This window comes from Triturus cristatus, chromosome 8 (genome assembly GCF_964204655.1).
Source record: "Triturus cristatus chromosome 8, aTriCri1.1, whole genome shotgun sequence".
In the NCBI taxonomy this organism is placed as follows: domain Eukaryota; kingdom Metazoa; phylum Chordata; class Amphibia; order Caudata; family Salamandridae; genus Triturus; species Triturus cristatus.
Window position 1 is genome coordinate 1,257,724,470 of NC_140591.1, and position 25,984 is coordinate 1,257,750,453.

The window sequence follows — 25,984 nt, forward strand, 5'->3', positions numbered from 1 at the left end:
ATTTACCCAGACACCAAGGAAAGACGGTTACATTTTTCGCAATCTTCAATTGTGGTCTTAAACAAGGCAGCAGACCTATTGAAAACTGTTTTGCACTAGAAGGGATAGGGGAGACACCCCTGCCAACTTTGCATCAGGTATTGGAATCAGGGGACAAAAAGGGTGTACAACTGCTTCCAGCCACAAAACACCAAGAACTGGAAAACAAACGCTTTCTATTGGCCCCCTCCCCTATGTAAAGAGTACAACCCAGGCCACTTCAGAAAATGAAGACATGTCAATGCTCAGTCCGGGGGTCCCCCAATTAAACCAGGAGAGTGCGTAATCATTCTCTGAGCCACAGCACTCTAGCAACTATGGATTCCTATCCTCCTTGCAACATGGAAGGAATGGCACAACCAAACGGAGAACATGCCATCATGGTCCCCCAGTCCCCTGCCACCTTCAGACAAGTGCTGCAAAACCAAACAGCTTCACACTTGAGAAACTACAAGAACATCACTATTGCCCTTGAGAAGCATAACTGTCAGGCTCAAGATAACCTGAATGTTGACACAAGGGAATCCACAAGAAACATCTTACAAAGCATAATCTCTGTGGAAGAGACAGCTACCATCAATCCCCTTCAGTGCCAGTTTGTTGGGGAGGAAAAGGAATCTGGGGGGTTCAATAGAAGCCTTTTGCAATACAACTACTTTACGGACGACCACAGTCAATGGTATTCACCTACTCACCTCAGGAATATCCAGCGAACTAGCTCGCTAGAAAGAGACAGTTACGAACCCCTTATTGCACAAACGCGGTAACCAATCCTGACTTCCACAAACAGATGTGCACGTAAGGGGGCAGACAACCTCGACGCGGCTTTAGCATTTGTTCCCCACTTCATCTCCAATGGCCCTCTGGATATACTAAACAGAGGGAACCTGCTACGATTATTTCAACACATTCCTAATTTGAAAAACCTTACCTCGGGCGAGCTTCTTTCAGTTGAATTTGCCCACACTCCCGGCAAAGGGACATCTGAGTCCAAAATTACCAACTGGGGTTCAACTGCAATCAGAGATGCCATCCTGAGAGAAGCCCTCAAACCATACTCCCCCCCCCCAAAAAAAAATATCTGCACGTTCTACTTAGGGAGAATACAACTGTTCCTTGTGGAAGCATCCTGAAGGGTGCATGGGGTGCAATCCACTACTGGCTATTAAGCTCCACAATAGCATCTAACCCCTTGGTAATACACCCCCGCTGCTTTTACTTAACTGTCACTGTAACCTAAAAAAACACTGAGAGCTCATGCCGTGGACTCCCTGTGTTCAAGCTTAAAAGAAATCCTTGTGTCCCACCCTTTCCATGAAGTGGTGGTGGCAGGAGACTTCAACATCAAGTCCCTAGGCAAACTTCAGAAAGTTGAACAAATGAGCAAGGAATGATAACAATTCCACAAGCTACTCACCTCGTTCAGTCTAGAATCTGCGGATCAGGTCCTGGCATGACCCAGGAATACGACCTGTCCTACCTTCAAAAGAATCTCAACAATCAATGACATTTTCATATCTTCCCCTCTGGCAAACCACCTTTTGAACTTTGAAATAACATACAGAGAAGAGAGTGACCACAATCCCCTAGTCTTAACCCTGGACCAAAATCACCAGAGAGCAGATGAGGCCTGGGGTTAGGCACCTCAACTGGAGCCGAAACAAAGACACTAGTCAGAAGAATCTAATGGCAACCTTTTTATTCGCCTCTGGTGGTAAAATGGCTCGGCATCAGAAAGAGCAGGTACAAGAATCAATCCGGGGAACAACTCTTAATACAATGGTACAGTCTGACCACAGAACTGTTAGATTTTGTCTTGAGGCACAGCAGTCACTCTACTGCTACCCAGCTACTGCAAAGCCAGCCACCAAAACATTTACTGAAACACAATAATCCATCCCGGAAGAAATTCAGGAGGATCATTTGTCTGTGTAAACTCAATCTAACGAGTAGAAACCTAAAGGCAGCAAAAGATGCACAGAAAGCAGACAAAAAAGCTATTTGGGATCTTAAATTAGCTCAACAAGTGCAGGAGTGGCTGAAAGTATTCAATATGCTCAAGGGAAGATCACTAGCTCACTTTTGGAACCATGTGAACAACCTAAAATCTCCTCGGACATCCAGGAAAAACGCTGTTCCTGAATCGGGATGGGAGAAACATGTCACAAGTCTATTTACAGCTTACAATAACTCAAAGGAAATGGTGTGCAGCCCGTAGCAAGCAGAAGAACATCAAGAACTAATTTCATCCTCCCAAATAGTAAAATTGATTAAGGACATGAGAGGCTACAGAGCCCCAGGCCCAAATGATCTTCCTGCTGGGATTTTCCAATTTGCCCCAGAAGATTGGGCAGCCCTCTTCACTCCGCTGTTCAACTCAGCCTACACACTGAACCACACCCCCGAAGCCTGGAGAGGTTCGAAATTATGCCCATATTTTTAAAAAAGCGATCCCCTAAAGCCAAGCAACTATTGCTTAATAGCCCTGCTAGATTTAGTCAAAAGCATATGCCCAAATCCTATTAAAAAATGTACAATATTGGGTGGCAGAAAATGAGCTGCTCCCCTTCTTTCAAATAGGCTTTTGGGGAGGGGCAGCTACCACTGATAACATCGTAGCTCTATCTGATCTTTGCCACCAGACCTCACAGCACAACCACCCCCCACTTTTCTGTTTTATTGAATTCACCGCGGCCTTTGACAAAGTGGACAGACAGACCCTGAGGTAGAAATTAGCAAGTTGGAGTATTCCATCACCTCTTTTAATGGCTATAATGTCCCTATACTATGAAGCCTGGTTGTGAGTGAAAACAGGCCGACATCACTATCAGCTAAAATATCCACCACCGGGGGCCTGAAACAAGCATACGTGTTAGCACCATTACTTTTTAAGCTATATACAGCAGATCTGAGGAAAACCCTGACTACCAGCTGTCTTGCCCCAGCTCGTCTAGGCCATAGATTACTTCACATTCCTTCACATCCTTTAATACACGGATGACATTGTCATTAAAGACCACACCAAAGTGAGGCTTCAACGAGCACTGTCCGGCCTACATGAATACAGCATAATGAACTCTTACCATTAACCCTGACAAGACGAAAATACTTGTATTCAGCTGCCATAAAAACAAAAAACAAATCTCCTGTACTATGGGTCCCACAACCATCATGTCGGACCCCAAATATAAGTATCTGGGGGTATGGTCCACAGAATCGGCTCAACCCTCGGCTTATAAAAATGCACTAAAAAAGAAATCAACTGCAATCACCTATGGTTTAATCAGGCTCAATAATAACCTAAAAAGGCAGTGAGTGTGCAGAGGGAATAAAGAAAGTAATTCAAGCATCTTGTCTCCCAGCACTCCAATATGGTCATCAAACTTTCCCCGGAGCATGCACAGTGCATGGGTTATAAAAAAATCTTCCAACTTCTGTGATACCTTCTTAGAGCAAGCCTCAGATTGGAATTTGGGCAGGTAAAACAAGCCCTCACCATCGAGGCTGATTTTCTCATATACTATATCCGCATCTTAAAAATTCCCTTAAGGGTTGCCTAAGGAACATTTTCAAAAAACCGGGCTCCCCGTGAAACAACCAGCTTAAGAGAGCATTGGCTACTAGAGAGATAAATCAATCAGCAATATCATCAATTTCTACCTCCTACCTAACATGGAAAATGACCATTGATAGACAAGTAAAACTGGTCTCATTTCAGCAAGATCAAGCTTCCTTAAAATCAACATTCTTCCTAGCCCCATTAACTTCTTCATATCTGGGAGCTAAACGAAAGCCTTACATCTTAGCTTCCCTCAACTCTAAGACCCGAAGAGAGATCATGTACATGAGAATGCAGGCTCTACTGATATCAGACTTTAATCGAGCCTGGGCCAATCAAAAAGACAGAGGAACCTGCAGATTATGCAACTACAAACAGGAATCATGGTTGCATCTTTTGTGTTGCTGCACCGCCATGGCCCACGAAAGGAGAACTTTACACAGGGAATTATTTCTGAGACAAGGAGCTCGAACTTGCTTGGAGGCATTAGCTATATGCTTCTCACAAACAGATGCTTCCGTGCTTGCCCGCTGTGGGAGATTTATACAAACACTCAGGGACACTCTTCACCCTTGCCCTGGTTACTTTCAACGTCGCCACAAAGTCCAGAAACTGATATCAGACTATTACATAAAGGATTCGGTGACAAATAACTCTCCCCTCAGCACTGAACCTCTCAGGCTCTTATAAAAAAACATTTAAAAGGGGAAGAAATCAAGAGCCTGAAGAGATGTCGTTAATGGTCACAAGCATGCTACAGGAGCCCACAGTAAGTTCTCAAGAGGGACAACCACCTCTAAGATAAGAACACCAGACACTGGAACCCGCAATAGCACCTTACCCACCTCCAACCTCAAATACTATAAATTGGCACCAGCACTTTATTCTACTTGTCTGCATCTCAAAGAAAGTTTACAAACAAGCTCTTCTAGTTAAACACTCTCACATCAGCTTTAGTCTTTAGGAGTCTACTAAGCACATGCACTTTATCAGAGAGAAAGAAGTGTGGGCTAATCATTCTGACGCTGCTAAGGGGATAGGGATAACAACGGAGTTCTGATGAGAAGAATTGATAAACTATGGGCATTTCTCTACACTAAACTCAAGTCAGACCGACACTTATAAATGAACTTCTAATACCTAGGACTATCCGTGCTGCTTCAAACAAACTCTTTAATCAGATGCCAGTGATACTGACTTACTAAGTAACTGTTTTTGTTTGGTTTTATGGTTTATTAGTATGAAACGGTTTTAAATAACTTATGCAAATAAAGATATACATACACTTTTAAAAAACTGGACTGCTGTTTGCTCACCCCTGTGCTACACTACCCACATTCACAAGGCAGAAGGTATCTCTAACAGACAACTTTCATTTTGTGAATGGATGCCACCCACTTTCTGGTGTTGGTACCCAGTCAATAGTTTGGGACCACATCTGTGCTTGCAAACCATTGACATATTATTGTATTCCGATTCTGAAGGAGGCATGGTGCCCTTTTCAAAACCCTCCTCCTTCAGGAATTGTAAGGTGTTATAAAAACTAAATTGCACTGTGGTAAGACATTGAGTCTCGCCATGTAACTTTAACGCATTGAGACTGGCCTTTTTGTGATCATAACTCCTACAATTTGGCAAATGGTAAAGTTTGCCACCTCAATAATGCTTCACTTTTCAGATGATCAGATTGATATTGCACTAAAACTGAGATTGTTACTCCCAAAAACACAAAATATATGGAAAATATGAGGATAACGTTTAAGAAAGAAGCTGGGATGATATTTATGAATATGTATAATAAGGAAATTTGTTCAAAGAGCAATGAACTTTCCGTAAGTGCTGATAAAGTGATACAGAGTTTATCATGAAGTTATGTGACGTGATGTAGTTCTGTGAGGAATTGCTGACCAGGATTCCTCTTGAGTTGATTTGTGAAAAACATAAAACTATGCTGTCTTCTGTTTTTTCGAAAAGTCGGGGAATGTAATCTAATCGCCCTTTAGTGACTGGAATATGTGCAAATTACACTTTCAATTTGGGTATTAAGCACTCCGGTGACAGCATGAGATGTGAAGAGAAGCGTATCAAAGGTAAATAATCTATTGAGTGACAGTGAAGGTGCTAGTAGCTTTCACATGAATGGAGTCCAATGATGTATTATTATTAATATTATTATCATCACCATTAATATTATTATTATTACTAATATTATTATTATTATTATTATTATTATTATTATCATCGTCATCATCATCATAATTAAATGTATAGTGTGCGCAGAAGGCACTAATGAAGAAGGGTGAACATCGTGATCTTTGCCTGCATAAACTTCTACCGAGTGGTTTGATGATCTTTGAGATCAGGAACTTTTTCTTCTCCGAGTACTGTGTTACATTTTAAGAAGGGTAGTTGAGTAAATATCTGAATAGTTTGAAACTCAGAGTCGCAATGGAAACCAAAAACAGCTGTAGCAAAAATGTGCAAATCACCTCCATGCTGAAGGTGGCCACAACTAGAACAGTACTTTGTAACCATGACTGGGTCATGGTAGCTCACCCTGCTCTCAAAGAGGCCCCATGCCTGCAGCCCAATGTGAAAATGAAATGCAAGAGTGACACAATAGCCAGGCCGGTTCTGCAAAAATTGCACTAATTTGCTATCATCTTGTTGGGCACCTATCTTCCCCTAGGCATTGTGGATATCTTTTTTTGATTAAACAAAGTATACACAATTTTAGAGTGAACTTGCTGTGCTGCCCTATACAGTAATTGGTATTATGTTGGGTTCTGATAGACAAGGAAGAACACTGAGGCTGTGCTATTTCCTGTGTGCTGAGCATAATGTTTTTCCTTGATACGTGGTTTGCTGGGGGTTGAAACTGCCATACCATGGACCATGTTTGACTTTAAGAATAGGACAGGAAGTATGGTCTACTTCTAGCATGTTGATAATTTTCATTTGAGATTTACCAATATTTGTTGTCTTGCGGGTTCTAATCATTACATGGAAACACATCTTATACATTATTATTCAGTGGTTTGTGAATGGGTTGCTTTCCAGCTGGATTTTTACTTCGTTCTGGCTCATTGACAATGTCCTAGCGTCAGTTGGCTAGAAATGCAACCCCTGCGACTTTGGGAGGTAACCCCAAAGAACATATCAGGAGGACAGGATTAACAAAGCTTTTTCAGTGAGTAAGTGTATTTCACTCCAGACTAAGATGTGACTTACTACTAGATTTGCAGGTGCAAAACATGCTTACTCACAAACTCTGTGTGTAATCTCGTCTTACTCTCGGAAACTTGTCATAGAAAATGGCCCACCTGGATATTCAGGTGCAATTCACATCTCAGGCAGTAGTAGATCACAATTACTCTTAGAAATACCTTAATGAATTGGCCCGAAAGAGTTACACTCTGCATGGACTATGGACCTGGATTGTCAATGCCTTGCTGTTACAAGGCATGATCCCTGATTGTCTAAAAGTAGCGCAGGTCTCCCCTATCCTAGAAAAACCCTAACACAGACATCTCTTACGTCAATAGCTTCCGGCCAATCTCCACCATCCCCACGCTGGCTATACTGCTTGAAAAATGCATGCAGATCTAACTTTGTACACACATGGAGCATTTCCAACTCTTGAACCAACATCAATCAGGATTCCGGAGAGGTCACAGCACAGAATCTGCTCTCACTCACATTACGGATGACATTTTAAAAATGCTAGACCAAAATGAATCATGCCTCCTGATTTCCTCGATCTATCTTCGGCTTTTCACACTGTTAACCACGACAATCTTTTATCCATCCTAGAACACAGGATGGGCTTTTCAGGACTGGTATTACAATAACAATGGTTTACTTTCTTCTTCCACAATAGATCACAAAAAGTCAAGGTGAATCAATCCCTTTCCCAAGCCTCCTCAGGTTCTATGGGGGTTCCACAGGGGTCTGCATTATCAACGATACTCTTCAATTTATTCCTTGAACTACTGGCAAATACGCTGAACTCCACGAACATTCTCTTCCATATGTATGGGGATGAAACTCAACTTTATCTGAAAATCACCTTCCCTGAAGACTTCATCTCACTCAACTCTACCCTTATGAATACTCAAAACTGGCTAACTGATAGCAACCTCATTCTCAACACCTCCAAAACAGAATTCCTTCTCATTGCTCCGCCTAGTCACACCCCCAAGATCGCCCACTGGCTGAAACACCTTACTGCATTCAACTGCACTACCCACATTATCGATTTTGCGAAATCCCTATGAATCACACTAGATGAGCACTTGAACATGCAGAGTCATATCAGCAATGTAAGCAAGGGTGCTAAACACCAGATGAACAAACTAAGGAACCTAAAACCATTCCTTCCCCAAGAGGACTTCACGATGGCGGTACAAGCTCTGGTACTGCCCAGGCTAGACTATGGTAGCTCCACGCTATGTGGACTTCACAAATATAACTTGGCCCCCCCTAAGAGCCTCCATTAATGCCACAGCCAGACGGATCACGGGTACAAAAATAAACAACCGCATCTCTCCAGCCCTCAAGTCTCTAAACTGGCTGCCATGTGAAGCAAGAATACAGCTAAAGATAGCATGCATGACACACAAAGCCATACATCTCAAGACTCCTATGTATCTGGCTCAAAAATTAGAACTATCTGGAGGTTGCAGACAGTCAAGAAGTGCAAGCTTATTGCTCCTGAAACCACAGATCTTACACAAAATGAGAACGACTCACAGAGCCTTCTCAGGCGCTGCACCAAAGATTTGGAACTCTCTTCCACCGGAAGTCCAATGAATTTCTTTCACTGCTTCCTTTAAAAAGTAAGTACAAAAAATCCTAATGACTAAGTTCTTGCCTTAAACGGCCCAGGCCCCATTGCTTATTGACTGCCCACTGATTGACTACTAGATTATTGTGCACCTTTGATTCACAGCACTAGCCTGCTATGCCCGCTTATGTATTGAATGTTCTTCTCCATGTACCGTATACATCCTACCCTAACTGTAATGCACTCCTATCTTGCTCGGTTTATGTATACTCAAGTTATGCTTGTCCTTCTCACCTACTTACCCCACCTACCTTTACTGTAAAGCACTCTGGTACCCGCCTAGGTCACGTTTACGCTTTAAAAAACTTTCTGCATGAAAATAAATAAATAAATGGTTTTAGATTTCAGAGTTTGAAGTATTCCAAACTGGTAGCCCTACAGGCCCAAAGGTCTACTGTAATCAACAAATATACAGCCCTATATTGACAAAATGATGCAATGGTAAGTAAGTCTGAGGACTTGGAAAATAGATCCAGATGCGACAACTTGCGCAATAGAGCCTTAGAGGGGGTCTGAGAGCATGGACATTGAGAACTTTGCCAGAACCCTTTGAGCTGTACTTGAGCCATCAAAGATTCAGCTGGACAGAGTAAATTGCATAGGCACAAGATGCACTTGAGAAACAAACAAACCTCGAGACATCCTGGCAAAGTTCCATGAATACAAATGCAAAGGAACTGCCTTGAAAGCAGCCCAGCTCAAAGCTTGATCAGTCTCCACACAATAGGGTTGCCCTATTCCTACACAAAATGTTACCTTTTGTAAAAAATGACAGCAGAAAAGACCATCAAAGTAGATATAATTTTATCAAGGGCTCCTTGGAGGGGAACCTTCTCACAGTGGCAGTGGTTTACATTCCGAACACAGGGTAGCCGCTTCACTAATCAAAAGCTAGACACACTAATCGGCTTCGCCGAAGGTGACATCATCCTACTGGGAGACTTTAATGCGGTATACAACCCTAAGGTTGACAGAACTGGTGGAGAGACTCCTCACTCAGGAGCTTCATAAGGCAAATAAATTCACAGTGATAGGGCTATATGTTGTCTGGAGGGAGCAACATGATGAGGAAAAAGGTTACCCTTTTTTTCACGTTTATAGGATGTTTGAGAGAATAAATGTTATATTTCCCCCATGCAATTGGCCTCTCATTCAGACATAGGCACAGTTGCAATCTCAGTTCACGCCCCCATCAATGTCACTCTAAATTGACAGGAGGGGCCCAGAGGTAAACATGGTGGACACAAGGAACCTCAGTGAATCTTCTTTGGGATTCCTTCAAGATGGTTCTTCAGGGAGTCAAGGTTTCTAGGGAGGATGAAAAATTGTCAGCCTTGCATTCTTTCTACTCACACCCGTACACTGCTGAGGGGGTCCTAGGTGCTCTTTATAATGACTACCTAGGGGCTTGACAGCTATCCACAATCACTCCTCAATAATACACGCAACTGTAGGAGCCCATTTCAGTGGAAGAGATAGAGTTGGCAATCAAGTCCCTCAAAATGAATAAACCCCTGGCCCTGATGACTTTACAGGAAATTTTTATAATCACTTAAACCACAATTAACTCCAATCCAATCACAGGTCTATAACTCTTTTGTATCAACTGAACTGTCATGCTACTAGGAATGAGGCACCCATTTCCCTTTGGCACCAACAGGGTAAAGACCCAGAAACGTGTATGTCCTATCGACTAATCACACATTTGAACATGGATGTCAATATCTGTATAAAACGTTTGGCAACCCGTCTAGAGACAATAATGCCTAGTTTCATACTGCCTGACAAGCCAGCCTTTATTACGCATCACTAAACACACAACAATATCTGACATGTAATCCAACTGGTCAAGAAAGCAAAGAAGACAGTGACTGCTGTGGTCATGGTTTCCCTCGACACAGAGAAAGCTTTTGACTGGGTGTGCTGGGGTTTTCTGACACAGGTGATAGAAAGAGCAGGAATCGGCCAACAATTTAGATCTGAAGGCCTAAGGGAACCAGACCCTGACAACCTGCATTCGCTTGTCTTCACCTCTCCCGTTGAGCAGAGGCACACACCAAGTCTTCCTCTACTACATACTTTTTGCCCTTAGTATAGAGTAATTTGCGTCACACATTAGAGGGGATAGAGAGTTGACCGGCTTCCACACTGTAATGGAGCCGTATAAATTCATGATGTTTGCAGATAAAATGCTTTTGACCCTTACTGACCCTGAGAAATCCCATCCTAAACTGTCAAATCATTTACAAGCCTACTAAGAGGTATCAGGCTTTAAAATAAATACAACTATATCTGAGATCCTCAACCTAACACTCCCGGATGCGGTCTTAGCCAGATCATGAGGCCTCACCACTTTTAGATGGGTGGACAAATACTTGACATATTTGGAAATGAAAATATCTGCCAACTTTTTGGACCTCTATGGGTTTAAGCTAGTAATTTCTGCTCACAAAGATATGAGGAGTCCTTCATTGGTGGGCGCCCCTCCCAATTAATTGACTGGGCCGAATCAATACAATAAAAATTAACATTTTACCAAACCTTATTTACACGTTTCAGGCCTTACTTATAACATTGTCTACAGTCTTCCTTCCTGCACCTCAAAGCCCATTCATAAAATATATGTGGGGTGGGGGGATTTGAGTTGCTTATAAGATCCTGTGCAGATCACGTGAGAGTGGTAGCTGATCCCTGCCTGGTATATACACTTACTATGTAGAGTCCCATCTGTGCGTTTAGACAGAATGGAACACATGTGAATCCAAAAAGCCCCTGCTACTCATGAACAAAGAGTAACTGTCCCTTCACTTTGGCACCTAATTTGGATGCCCTGGGAGGCAGACCCACAAACACATACCTAAGCAACCGTATTGGCATGGTCCTGTGTACTTTGGATGGCATTAGTAACAAACTTAATTTAACTGCTTTCCCATCTCCCTATACACCTATCTACTTTAATCCATCTCTCACGCCAGCAATAGCCCCTGGGTCCTTTGATGCTTGGTGTAGAGGCAACTGTCTGATGGTGAGTGATATCCTCTCGAAAGGAGTTATGAAATCATTTATTGATTGTAAAAAGGAGTTTAAGCTGAGTGAACATACGAGCATACACTGCACTCAGTTAAGGCATTGGGTGTCAAACCCAACTGTTAAGGACGCTGTGACACAAGATCCCGCACCAATGGAATGGTGCATTGAGCAGATTAAGAGCTCCAGAGGGGTGACCTTGTCCTCATACCTGCTACTTAACTCTGACAGTCTTTCTCCTAAGCATCCATGTGAGACTAAGTGGCACACAATTCTGGGAAGGCAGTTAACAGAGAAACCATGGGCATGCATATGGTGGGATCCAACTAAACATAAATTTGCTTAGTTTCCTAGGCAAAGAGGCCCAATATAAATTGCTTTACGATTGGTATATGCATCCAGCTAAACTACTTAAACTTTTTCTCAAGATATTCCAGTTATAATGGAGAGGATGTTGTAATGGGGGATATTTGATGCATATGTGGTGGTTGTGCACTACGTTAAGGATATTCTGGAAGAAGATTCTGAAAACCTTAGCAACTATACTAGGATTTCTCCACCAAGAGGAATTTTCCTATGTTCTATATAGAGTGTCCCCACAGGAGCTACATTATCAATCAAAGAGAGGGGAACTTCTTGTATGGAACTGCATAAATGAGTTGAAAAGCACAATGATAGCCTCCTGGAAAAAAGGGCCCCTCCAGACCCCAACCAGGGGCATCTCAGGTGTGGCACCTCATGGCAATGGAGAAACTTTCATGGAACTTGGATGATGACATCTAAAACTATGAGTCTCATTGGGAGCTACTTAATAACTTTCTATGTGAAGAATCCTCTGTTAAGGCTTCCCCACCCAGACTGAAATCACTCAACCTCTTCATAATTCAAGGGGAGGGATATATAATGTCTACTACACCTCTGGTATGCTCAATAGTTCAGTCCACAGTGTGTCATGCACGTATATCCTTTTCTTTAGCGATATTATAGAGAAATACCTAGATTTTTGACGCCATAATGTTAACTTATACAAAAATGTGATAGATGGAATGCTTGTATCAATCTCAGCCACCTGTAATTACTCAAGTTGATCCCAGTCAATCGTTATTTTGCACACCATGTTACCTCGGTTTGGACCCAGCAATTTGCAAATCAGTCTTGACCTGCTCTCATAAGAACATTCCAGCATGTACTGCCAGCCAGTTCCTCCCTGAACCAGAATACAAGCAACCCAAGCCTGATTTAGCCCTTGTTAGGGCTCATCACTCGGGTACAGTTTGGCTTCAGTGGCACTGTATGCACCCAACCCACATCTGGGCATACCTGTCCCACTTTGGGAGTCGCACTGTATTATACGAAAAAGTGAATAATGGAATTGCTGAATCAATCTGAGTCACAGGTAATTACTCAGGCTGCATCCCAGTCCATCGTTATTTTGTACACCATGCCACTTGAGTTTAGACCCAGCCATTAGGAAATTAGCCTTGACCCTACTCCAATAGGAATAGTCCAGGTCGGACTGCCAGGCCAGGTTTTCCTGAACTGGAACCCAATAGTGTTTCGAATCTGATTGGATGAGTTCTATCCTTCCACTGTGCACTTGAAGGAACACTTTTTTAGGTCGAGCATCAGAGCGCATGCGCTGTCTGCAAGGCCTGCTGTAATCACTATACGGAGTGTAATCCCGCCTGATGCTTATCATAGGTTGACTCGTGCATAGCTCTTCTTTGCTAGCTCCTTACTGGTTCGTGCTCCCAATGTATCACTTCTGTTTTTCATTCAGGAGCACCGGCCAACGACAGTTTCCTTACGTTGTAAGTGTTTATGCGTTCTTTGGGAACTTCTTGTTTTATATCCTGCCTCCTCCTAGTATCCTGCACCATTTATTTGATCACCATGGCGCCGGCTACATGGGCCACGGTGCACATAACTTCTATCTACATGGACGCCGCGCTTTGTTTCAGCTTGGTGACCTCTTTCATATCATGTCACACCTTTATAGTCAATGTGCAGTGAAAGTTGCAGCATGTCCATCTTCATGTTGGACTACTCGAAGACATTGCAATTCACTTTTGTAAGGTGAGTCGATCACTTCATGAAAGAAATGACTTAGCGCCTATCTCTATATGTACACGCTGCTGTTATCTAAACTTTCTGTCACGTTACTTGCCTTGCCATTTTTGACACACTAATCCTTACAACTTGATATCATGCTTCGAGAAATTCTGCAATCTGTTTTTGTCCAAAGGTCCATAATAGAAAACATTCAACACAGTTGAGTTGTACTTGAAATGGAACCTTAGTATACCTGCAATATGCGCACAACACTGTGCCAAAGCACTGCCAAATCTCGCACAAGGATGACAGTACTGCTGAACCCTTTGCAGCCGGAGCACGGCCATTAGGGTAGAAGGTCACCCTACCCCTTTTCAAGCGCCTAAATGTAATTGCCCTGAGCGAGTATGGCCCTCACAGTAATTTGGGTGCTGCATGTCGCCTAATCATGACCTAATTAAGCTGCAGGTCACTTGGCCATCCTTTCCCCCAAGTCCTCCGCCTGCTCCATCTGATCTGCTTTCAAACAGAATTTCAGACAAATAAATAAAACAAGGCAGGGACGCCTGGCCAGGTGGGTTAACCCAGTTGCATTATACTAATTGTATATGTCATTTCAGAACCATTGTGGGCAACCGAAGGAGAAAGGGCCAGCATCATTGTGGACACAACTGGTAACAGTGGTTCTGGTCATGAAATTATGTACACGGAGGGACCCAGTAACCTAGAGGGTCTGAGAAGTGCCCCGGAGGACACAAGCTCTACTTCATCATCTTCAGAGTCATCCTCCAGTGGACACTTCTGAGTGCTGGTGGACCCCACAAGAAGGCATTCAGAGTGCAATGCCAGGCATACAGGGATCTTTTTAGGCTCTGGTCTCCTCCCTCAGTGCAGCCTCCCATCCCCACAATATTGTGTCTCTCCCACTGCCACTTACCCTCATCAATACCCTAATCCCAAACCTACCCAAAGCACACTCAAACATTTGCACACACATACACTTATACAGACACAGCATGTCCATACATAAGCAACAACCTCAGAAAAAAGCAGGCACGCATCCAAACATCCTACGCGGCGGTGAAGGAGAAACATAATACGTGGCGTATACCTGTCCTAGAAAGCAAGAGTGCGTGTGGATGGCTGTCCTCATTCCCCCGCCATTTCGAGTTTACTAATTCAATAAACTTGGTTCCTCTCGAAAGGCGAGAGACCTCACTTGAGGTGTTTTTCTTCTTTTCCAAATTGGGAGGAGGGAGGTTCTACACCTAGGAACTTGTGTGGTGAGAAGTCCTGAGGAAAGCCAGGTTATTATTTAGAGCTGGCTGAAACATGTCGACATTTATGCAGAGTGGGGGGGTTGGAACCTCATTATAAGCTCTCCAACCTACCACCCACGTTTTTTGGTTTTTAAATCCGTTCTGGGCACTTAACATTAAATGTGAAATAAGGATTTCCCGGGATCGGTTTTACATCACTGACTATCACTGGTTCTGCACTTTTAACTCACCTTTGGTTCCACTTATATTGTGTGTTGTATTGTCTTCCCCTCCCCTATTACTCCACCTCCAGCATTTGGTTGGTGCAGAGGTGTAGTAGCAGCAGTGGCGGTGCATCCATTGGGGCGCAGGGGCGGAGCCCCCCTTACCGAACGCACAAGCAAATCCGAGACCGGCAGCAATGGCAATGAATGCAATGATGATGAATAATTGCGTCGGACATGAAGGGGGTGGGGCCGGGGGGCGAGCACTGTGTGACTGACACAGTTGACAGGCAGCGGCTCGCAATTTATTTGCGCATGCTCGAGTTTGTCTCACGACAAGCACGAGCATGCGCATTCACCGCACTGTCTGCCACTGACTACTACTGAGCGGAGGGGGCCGAGAGGCAGAGGGTTGCCTCATGCAGCAGCCCCGTCTCTTGGTATCCGGGCGAGCCCTATCCGTGCTCTTTCGCCAATCCAGGGCAGGCGCTGCTAATGCAGCGTCTCTGGATTGGCTGAGAGCCTGATAAAGTCTCTCAGACCCGCGGCAGCCTACGAGTAACTGCTAATTGGGTGCCTGAGCAACTATGGCCAATCACTGTGGCTTATGTCTGAACACAGCGACAGTGATTGGCCATGAGGTGCACACTCCAGCAGTCGGTCGCGTCATCACGCACGCGGTGGTGCCACACTGTCTGCAGACTGCATGCATAACCTCGTGGCGGCGGTGCATACAGGACAGGAGGACCCGTCGTGTGACTGATCGTGGTGTGGTGACAATTAATTCTTGTCGTGTACTCTACTGTCCCGGACTTGTCCATTGGTGGTGACTGGTGAGTACTGCAGTGATGTATATCCTTATACCGGCAGTGGAGGAGGTGGGGGCAGCGGGAATTTTGTTTCGTTGTTTCTTGAAGTGAGGCGCGTTGCTGGGTTTACAGAATAAAAACATGACTGCTGTTGCAGGGCTGTTTCAGAATGGGACCCTAGTTTAGCTTATTTCACATTCAGTTGCTTTGTGTGAACCATAAATGCAGGAATTGTACTTGGCACATTAACTGGATGCTGTGATCAGAATGTTCGAGAATGACTGAGTTTGGCTGAGATCTCAAGCAGTATTACATTCTGTAAACGTTTACAACAACCTCAAAAACAAAAAAAGTCCATCTGTACACATTCAATGTTGCTGGTGTCTTAAGAAGGCAGTAGCCGTGGAAATGTCGAATTATTGTTTGTAAGATCAAAGCACTGTGCAAAAAGTCGATTTGACGTTTCTCCCCCCTGTCCTCTGCTCGCTGGCCTGGTCTTTTCTTCTAAGGGGATAAAGGTCTTCTCTCGACTGTCTATCACTGTGTAGACTTCCATAGCTTTCTGAGTCACGAATTTTGCCTGAAAACATAATGTATTTATCAATACCATAATAATGGCTCTATCTACAACTTGTGAGCATCACAGATGTAAGATGAATGACTGTTTAAAAGTTGATAACAATATCTGTGGTTGACATTCTATTAACAGACGCGTTTACCATGGTAAAAAAATGTAGATTACCAGTTACAAATGACTTCACCGAAATTGCACATTCCAGTTGATTTTAGTATCGTATTAGACTTTATTCTTGGTAGTTTTGGTTTGACTGTCTTACATCTCCTTATGAAAAAACCAACCACCGTGAAATGACAACTGTTTGCTGACATGTTTCTATAAACTGAGGAAATGGGCTATTTTGCGCGCGCAGAGAACGCCCCAGGGAGTGGCCATCTTCTCACCGCCAGTCAAAGCACACGCGATAGAGACCCACCCCTGGGTGAGAGCCTGGGGCTGGGGGTTAACAATAGCAGGCCCCAGGTGCCTGCCGTGTGTATGAATCAATCAATACGGCTATTTGTGGCCCAGACCACAGCGGTCTCTTCCGAGCGAGCTCCGATTACCGCCGAGCAGAGAGAGGCTCAGGCCTGATGAAGCAGGCAGGATCCGGGCCTGGCGCAATACGCCCGACAGAACCTGGAATTAAGTGGCTGGCAGGGGCGGGCTGGCAGCGAGAGAGTGAGAGGCAGGGCGGGCTGGCAGCGGGACAGTGAGAGGCAGGGGGTGGGCAGCAGAGGTCAATTTTATATAGAGGAAGTAGCAGCGAAGCAAAGATGTTGTGTCCTCGTCACCTCGTGCAAGAAGGTAAAATTGCCACTCTCCTCATTTGATAGTAAAAAACAGTCCTAATTGGAGTTTAGTGGGCCACTCGCACTCCTGGACCACTAGCGGCACGTTATATAGGCAATCCCTTGGAGGGGGGGGCGAAAAATACCAACAGTAGTAACAAGTGCGCATTCACACCAGGGATGGCTGCGTGCACTGTTTCCCTCCTGATTGATAATTAACCTTCTGCAGGGGTAGATGTAAAAACTATTTTTTTCTGTGCTTTAAAGTGGCTTTAGGGATGTGTGTATAAATGATAACTTGTAACATGACACGAGCACCTAGCCTTATAATAGTGCTATATATTTAATTTTCACGAGCACTTGTGATATTTATTTTAGGTTCTTCAGGGGTAAATGCTTTTTGCGACCTCCAACCCAGTATCATGTCCTTCTATCTCCTTCTTCCACTCATCAACCGTTGTCATCATCCTCTCAGAGTGACACCCACCTTCCCTGATGGGCCTTACAGTTCACACCCTGAATCAAATACAACTAAGCGCTACCAAGAGGGCTCAAAGTGCAGGGATGGGCGCCTTACCAATAAACAGGTGTGGGGCAGTTCATCATCAGGGAATAGGGTTCTCTCCCAGGGCCCTGGCCAGTCTGCTTGTGTTTTTTTTTATCACCTTTCAGAAGCATGGAGCGCAATGGCAGGCAGAGAAAGAGGGGGATGCAAGAGTTGTGCTGAGATAACGCTTCGAAACGTGTCTTTAGTAGAAACGTTTGAATTTAAAATTGTGATCTATTATATTCCATAAAGATACTGAAAGCTAAAAATCATATCATTATTACATGTTAAATAAAAAACATCTGTGAGTGAGGTACTCAGAAATGCATTGTATCTCAAAGTCTGTTATGAAGCTCTGTGGTTATACTGAATAAGCAGCTAACTATGTTATATGACATCTCTTTATTAATGTTATAACTGCACTTTCACAATTGCTTTATTAACCTTCCTGCTTTCTCAAATTTGCTTGAAAATGCACCATTTCTCTTCTCTTTTTTCAAAATTTTCTCGGGGGGAGAACCCCCCCGAACCCTCCTTATAGGGTTTCGGGCGCGCTCGCTACGCTCGCTCGCAACGGTGAAGTATACCAATCATTTTACGCCTCACCACTTTAAAATGTCACTAGCCGCCCCTGAGTAGCAGCCCTATGATGAAGCATGACACAGCTTGCTGTGTGTGAGGGCAGTTTTACTAAATTGGTGTATTTTGCACCCACACTCATGGTCCTTCACGCAATTTTGTCTTTAACCCTCTTCTTTTTGTGATATTCAGTTAATAAGCGGGAGGTCGAAGAGGGTTTTTCCTCTCACCCCTCTGTACTTCGTGTGATTTGACGCATCCAAACAGACAGACACTGCAACCACCACCACAACCACTGGCACCCCCACCCACATCACATCTACAACCACCACTGACAACACCACATACTCACACCATGCCCCATCACATCTCCACACAGCACAGATGACAGCACACAGACATGCACACACTACACCCCCACCACTACCTCCACAGCCGGCACAGACAACACCACACCCACTCCCCAACCACAATCACTTTCAAACACATAACACACTCAACCGCATCCACTGTCACCACCACATCAGCATCCACAACACCCAGCACTTCCACTGACACAGCATCCACAGATACACCAGTCACATTCTACACACCTAATACAGATGCCCACAATCAAGCACTCAACAGACACCAAAAAAACAAGACACACCTCTACTTGCAGAACATACACCTGACACACATGCACCTGCACTTACAATAGACCCAAGCACATCACACACCGTCACTCCCACTATCTCTAAGACCCCACTCCTTACCATTCCCACTACTAAGTACCCTATCGAAGAGCCCTCAGTTTCCTTTGCCATCAACCCTCCCAAACCTCCAACCACCGCTTAAAAGGACCTTACTACCCTCCCCCCACCCAAGACCACCAATTCCACCTCCATATCTACCCCTCTTACTGACCTATCCACCCCTTCCACTTCTCAAGGCACCCCTGCTAAATGTTCCACAACTTCACATTCCCAAACACCCCCTCTTAAACGGAAGTCCACCCTTTCCTCTTTCAAAACCACCACTTCCCAACCCAAGGACACCCCTCCCAAAACCAAATGTCCCTATCCCAAATAACATCTTAGAGGTGCCTGTCCTGCCCAATGCATGCCCCTTTGTGAGGAGATTACCCTAGCTGTGTCAATCAGGGCAGGTTTTGTGGCACGGCAGTTTACTAAGCCACATGATTTCTCTATGGACTGGCCATTGGCCCTTTGTTGTGTTTAGTCCCTGTTGTAAATGTGGACTCATTTAAATCTGCTTTGATTTTTGAACACATTAGTCCTGGCATTACTTTTTCCTAGCTAAATTTGGGAACCTACCAATGTTCCAGACTGTAACTTGTGATGCAGTGCTATTTGTGTTTACACATTATGGCAGGTTATACAGCAAATAAGTTTAGAGTGTACCTTGTTATGTACATGCACAGTTTTATATGGTATGTGATGGTGATTACTTTTTATGAACAGGCATTCATAGTGTTGACCACGTGCACCACCTAATAGATGTGATTGATGTGATTTGATACATTGGAATGTGTGACTACAGGTGTGTTTGTTTCACCCTGTTTGGTGACCAATATGAACAGGTTTGTATATTTACAGCTTGGGGCCAGTGCAGGAGTCACACGGGACAAGGGGAAATATTCCATGGATGGATATGTGGGATGATTCCAAATTGGGCCAGACATTGATTGGGGTGGTTCACATGGTCACATGTTCAGCTTACCTTGAGCAATGTCTACATCATTTTGTTTGCACTTCTCCCTCTGATATATGTCGCATATGTATTTAATGTGTGCAAGTTAGTTATTTGTTTATCCAAACCTGTAGACTGGTTAGATGTCATACCTTTTTGTGTTATGTTTTTAGGCATGTCCATTATTTTGTGTGTGCCTTACACCTACTTTAGTTATGTGAGAAGAATGCTGTTACTGTTGTGTTTGTTTTTATACCTTGCTCTTACATTTTACATACATATACATGTCACTTGCTGATGCTATTGGTTATCATCATCATCATCATAATCTTTATTTCGATCACCAGGATCATAAAAGTACATTCACATATAAAGATAAAACCTTTTTCCAGAGACACCAATATTGTCCAATAAAACCAAAACGTATATAAATATATAAGTGAATTAATAATCGCTTGTTCCGAAGAAAAATTTACTTCATAAAAAGGATAAAAATCATTTGATATCATGCTATTGGTTAGCCCTGATATACTTGAAGGCATGTGGCCTGTGCACAGACATGTTTAGAGCCATGGTTTAAGTGGGCTCTGGCTCAGAGAGCCAGACTTTCAGGATGCACCCTTGATTGAGCCAACCCTGTTCTACAGAGAGTCATGTGAGAGTCTATTACAGAAATTGTGCAGAGATGGTGTGTTTCTGTTTCATGAAACAGCCATACTTAAGTTTATTTCATATCAAAACAGGACCTAGCATGTGAGAAATGGGAGGGAGTTGCAAAGCTTACTTGATGTAATGTTAGCGAGGAGCTACTGTTGTGTTATAATATTAAAAACACACATCAACATTCATGGATATTAGATGTAAACACATTTTGAATGTGGAAAGGTGTGCCTGTGCTGTGCCAATGACCTTTCCTAAGAGGGCATCAAAGAGGTGAATTTAGATCATACATTCAAAGCTGTGTCGACAAGGAACCACAAAATATGTTTGGAACAGGGCACCCAAACACCTTTAGATGTCCCTGCCTGTGCATCTGTTAACTAGGATGTCAATGAAAACAAGTTTGATTGTGATTTACTGTCTGTTGCGTCCACGACGGTGTCGGGTTTGAACGTCATCAAGCAGAAGTAGCAGCAGCAGGAAGTGTACGATCAGCTCCATGGCAGCTCAGGCCGTGAGAAGCTGAGTACAGGTGCATTTCAGCCTTACATCTATCCCTTTCCGCTAGCTCAGGTGAGGCGGTTTAACTGCCACTGTCACATTGGCGGGAAGGCACATCATGATTGGACCGGCGGAAACACTGGGGGTCTGCCCACCAACAGACACAATGGCTTATCCTGCCGTGTGGTCATGATTTCCTGGCGGCGGTGCTGCGGTGGTCTTACGTCTATAGAACGCCATGCATCGTAATAGGGCGGGCGGACCACCAACTGGGCTACAGGGAATCCAACGCCATGTCAACAGCGGTTCTCTTACCGCCAAACCTGTAATTAGGACCTAAGGTATTATAATTATTTCTATGTCCCAATTGGATTGAATAAAGGAATTGTATTCACTCTACGTTCACACATCATTCAACTAGTGAGAGCTGGTATAACAGTTCATATTATTTGGGACTTCATTATTTATGGTAAGGACTGCAGTCTCAGATCTTGAACTTTACCGTAAAACTGACTTTACTATACAACTGCAAAGGTACCTTTTGCAACATTTTGGTGCCTACATAAGCCTTGCCTTCCCCTCTTGGTTGTGGAGAGAGGGCAGATTGTAAGCAGAACACTGCATGCAATAAGTATAATTCACATATACAAAGAAATAATTAGTCATTGGGGCTCATCCAACTAGGAATTGGATAACTGTGGGATGTATAAATGAATTGCACCTCCATAAATCATCATATCGTTTGTCATATACTTCAAAACGTATTGGACACATACAAGCAGAACACTGCAGTAGAGAGTTTATATATTGTAGTTTATTTCGCATTCAATAATTATTTCAATAACAGATATGAAAAGGTTTGGTTTATAGGGTTCTACAAAAGTGGCATAGTGATACAGTACAGTGCTCATGAGATTCAAACATGCAGGAAAGTTTGAAAGATGTGACTGATGGGAAGTAAGGTTTGCAACTTGTCAAGCCATATATCCATGTTTAGTGGAGGGGACACTAGGGTAGATGTCCTCTCTTCTTTTCAATAAATGGAGCGCAAAGCCAATCCACAATTGTTAGTATATCGGCATTTTGACCCCAAACAAGAAGAATCAATAAGAGTCATCATCTGGACAGAGGTCTAAGACAGTGTGAGGGAAGCTTCCTAAGAGAAAAAATTAACAAGTGGTCAGATAGGTGACTTATGAGGAATAACAGCTGCATGTCCATTTGAAATAGGCCTTACCTTCAAGTGCCAATAAAGGTAACGCAAAAAAAGGATTTTAATTTTTTTTTTTAAATGTGTGTATATTATAAATCTTACATGCATTAATTTAAGTGTTCTGGTCAAAATATCACCAACCCCAACTGTGCGGCAAAGAATATATTCAGGCTGGAAATTATAGAGCATGTAACATTAGCAGGCCTACATGGGGAGCAAGATCGTCTATTGCAGGGCAAAGAAGGGGACCAATCACTTGTCTGGTTGGAAGATTGCCCATGCAATTGCCAGTCTTCAGGAAACTGAATAGTGAAAATGGGTAGAGCTGTTGGAAGCCTGGCAGAGGAAGAGGGCCTCTCAACAGTAAGTGCAGATGGCACTGTACTCTGCTCAGCATGGGCGCGCTGGGAGCTCAGCCCAAAGCAACCCCAGGACAGTGTTCGCCTATTTCAGGAACATGACTACAATGACCTCATCTGTTCAGGCCCGCTGTGCCACCATAATTAGAATAGCCTCATTTTAAAGCTAAAAAAACAAGATCAAAGGTATTCACTTCAACACAGCGATCATGTGCGCAGATGAATGTACATTTGGAGCCCATTGTTATAAGCAGACTGTTGTGATAATCGGTGCCTCTGCGAGAGGCAATTGTTGGTGAGGAAAACGCGACTGAAAGTGATGAGCCTAGGCAGCAGTTTTATTTTATCTTGTGCCAGTATCGAATGAGGAGGACCATTGGAATTATACAGCAGCTAAAAACCAAACTATGCTGCAGGGTTCACCAAAACATATGACGAAAAGGCAAAATATGCAGCATTAAAAACAAAGATATTCAAAGACAGAAAACTATACATGCACATAAGACGTCACTGATAATGGTATCCATCAAGCAAACGATGACAGTCTTACATGAAAAGAGAGAGAGATCAGTGAATCAAGATTGTCATCTAAAACTTCGAGAGAAAACAGCATTTGCGAATCACATAAACATTGCACTAAACATAGAATAAAACTGCAAACAAACACACATCGAATGCAATAAAAGGCTAGACACCTTAACACTGGGTGTCTGTTCACCTGAGCAAATTTGTGAACTATCTCACTCCACCATCCCTTTATGTCTCTTAAATGCTCAGTCAGAGGCCCAATTATTCCCTGCCAAGGTTCCTCACACACCCGCGCTCCTAATATTCTCATCCTCAGTGGTTTATTCCAGGTGGGAACCCCCTCCTCAATATCACGGGTTGGTAGACCATAACGATGTAGCCATTAGCACCACTCCAGAATGATTTATAAAACTTCCTCTATTATCAACCTACAAAGCGATTTTCTGCCATTCGAGACCATTTGGCTGCAGACTGTCAACCATGGATAACTCTCCTCCAGAACATCCAGTCTGCGTAGTTCTTAGACTACTTGGTTGGCTGAGAATCTCTGCAGACCTTGCAAACTGGTCCTAGAACGGTCAGTCCGCATGAAGTCTTCCAGTTGGGCATCTGCTTCTGACCGTTTGCCTCCACCTGAGTTTCAAGTTTCTCCATCTTGGTTATTAGTTCATAATTCTTCCCATGCCGCCTGCATGAGAAGCCTATGGACTGAGAGTGGAAGTGGTACCAAACCTGGGGATTAAATGATCATGGGAGTCTTACAGCTCCAAGCCAGGGACAGCAATTGACCACAAAGACACAATTTTGGTGGAAGAGCAGAGGGCTTACAACACCATAAATTCAGGCTGGATATAGCCCTCTAACACCTTCCATGATTCATGGTATGAGGTTAGAAATGGTGGCCCTCTTCGGACCCATGTCCCATTACTTTTCATCAGGTTGCCACCTAACTTTAAGCCCCAAGGCCTCGGAGAGTTGATGATCTAACCAGGACTATTCTAGCTTATGGGATGCGTTATAACATTCCATGCCTACAAATGTGTATCTTACTCTATTACTTGGAAGCCTAAGAGCCCTAGTTTGGTAGACGGGATACTCTGTCACAAATTCATCCGGTCAAATATTTTACACTTTTATTTTAACGTTAAGTCCCAATTCGCCACAGGAGCACACTTCTAAATCCCCCCAAGGACCTCAGGTGAGTTCATGGGGTGGCAGACAGAGGACATCAGCAGGGTGCCGTCTATGTATAGATGACACTGGTCATCTGTGTACTTCCAGGAAAAGGCCTTTTGCAGTGTGTTTTGGCTTACACACAATGTCAGTTAACTGATGCTTGTATCCACTTTTTTGTCCTGTGTACAAGGAGGAGCATGTTCAGTCCTTGGGGGCTCCTCTCAGATCACAGACAATAAGTCCTGTCCTCTTCTGTTCTTCCTCAGGTTGAGAAAGTGTTCTCAAGTGGGTGCCTGAAGGGGCCATATTTATGCCTGGTATTAACGAGTGGGAGGAATGACTTCTAAGCACAACCTAATCAATGAGGTAAACAGTACCGGGGCCAACCTTACGTACACTGGCCACTTTCAAGATGGTGAAAGACTTTGGCTACACTAAACTTGGGCTCTGAGGGCTGGGTGTGTGATAGTAGTGTCCTCCAACATCTAACACGAAACTCCATTTTACAGCAGCCACTAAACCCTCAATAAACTCAGAGACAGAAGTGTGGTAGGATAAAAGCAGAATCCCTCAACAACCAGCCAGTGTATCCACAAGTATTGTCTTGCCATTCTGTTCTTCCCCCTTTCAAGTGTGTCCCAAATGTTACATGTGAACCCATCAGACCTGCCAGGCAGGATTTGACACTTAAGCATCATTTGACACTGTAGTGTCGAAATGATGCCTACAGCCCACACCCTGCATGGTCAGAGGAGTCCTCTCTGTTCATTCAGGTCAATCTATTGTTTGCTCATGGGAAGTATTTCACACTTTTTGATACCTATTCAAGGATAATTAGTAGCTGGGAAAAGCTGGGCAGCTATTACAAATTAGCCTCCAGGAACCTCTGGCAGTGAAAGGGTAGCTTTCTTAAAGTTACCTTTCCTTAATGTGTATTAACGATCCAATTTAATCACTGAATTGGGCTTTTACTAACTATTATAAACAGTGGTTTAATTAATTTTCTAGCTGATCCCTTTCCCAAGATACTGTAGTATTTTAAACTGTACTCTGTTTTTCTATATAGGACAAGCAGGCCTGCCACAGTGAAAATAGCTTGTGGGTGCTTGTCACTGTAAGGACATGTTAACATTACATTTCTACATGTATTACTTTTTAATACCATATACTCCGCCTTGTGGGTTAAAAGACCTACACAGAATTGACTTATTAATATTTAAAACAGAGGTGCTTACCTATCAAAGTAATTTATATTGACAGTTTGAATTGCAATTGTTGTACCACTTCAGTCTGGCTACAATGGAAGGTCTGAAGGGTATTTGCACTGCCACTGGATTGGATGGCACAATATGTGATGCAGCCCACTAGTGGCCTTTAAATTTGATGCCCTGGACCAAATACTAATGGCTTAATGGCAAGTTAAATGTGCTAATTAGGAGTATGTCAATTCAACCCTATTCAGGGACTTTACTGCTCGTTAGTAGGAATAAAGAGCACAGAGTTCTAAAGCCAGCACAATTATAGAGTTCAGCAAAAGGTGAAAAATCCAGAGTGACCACACTGAAAA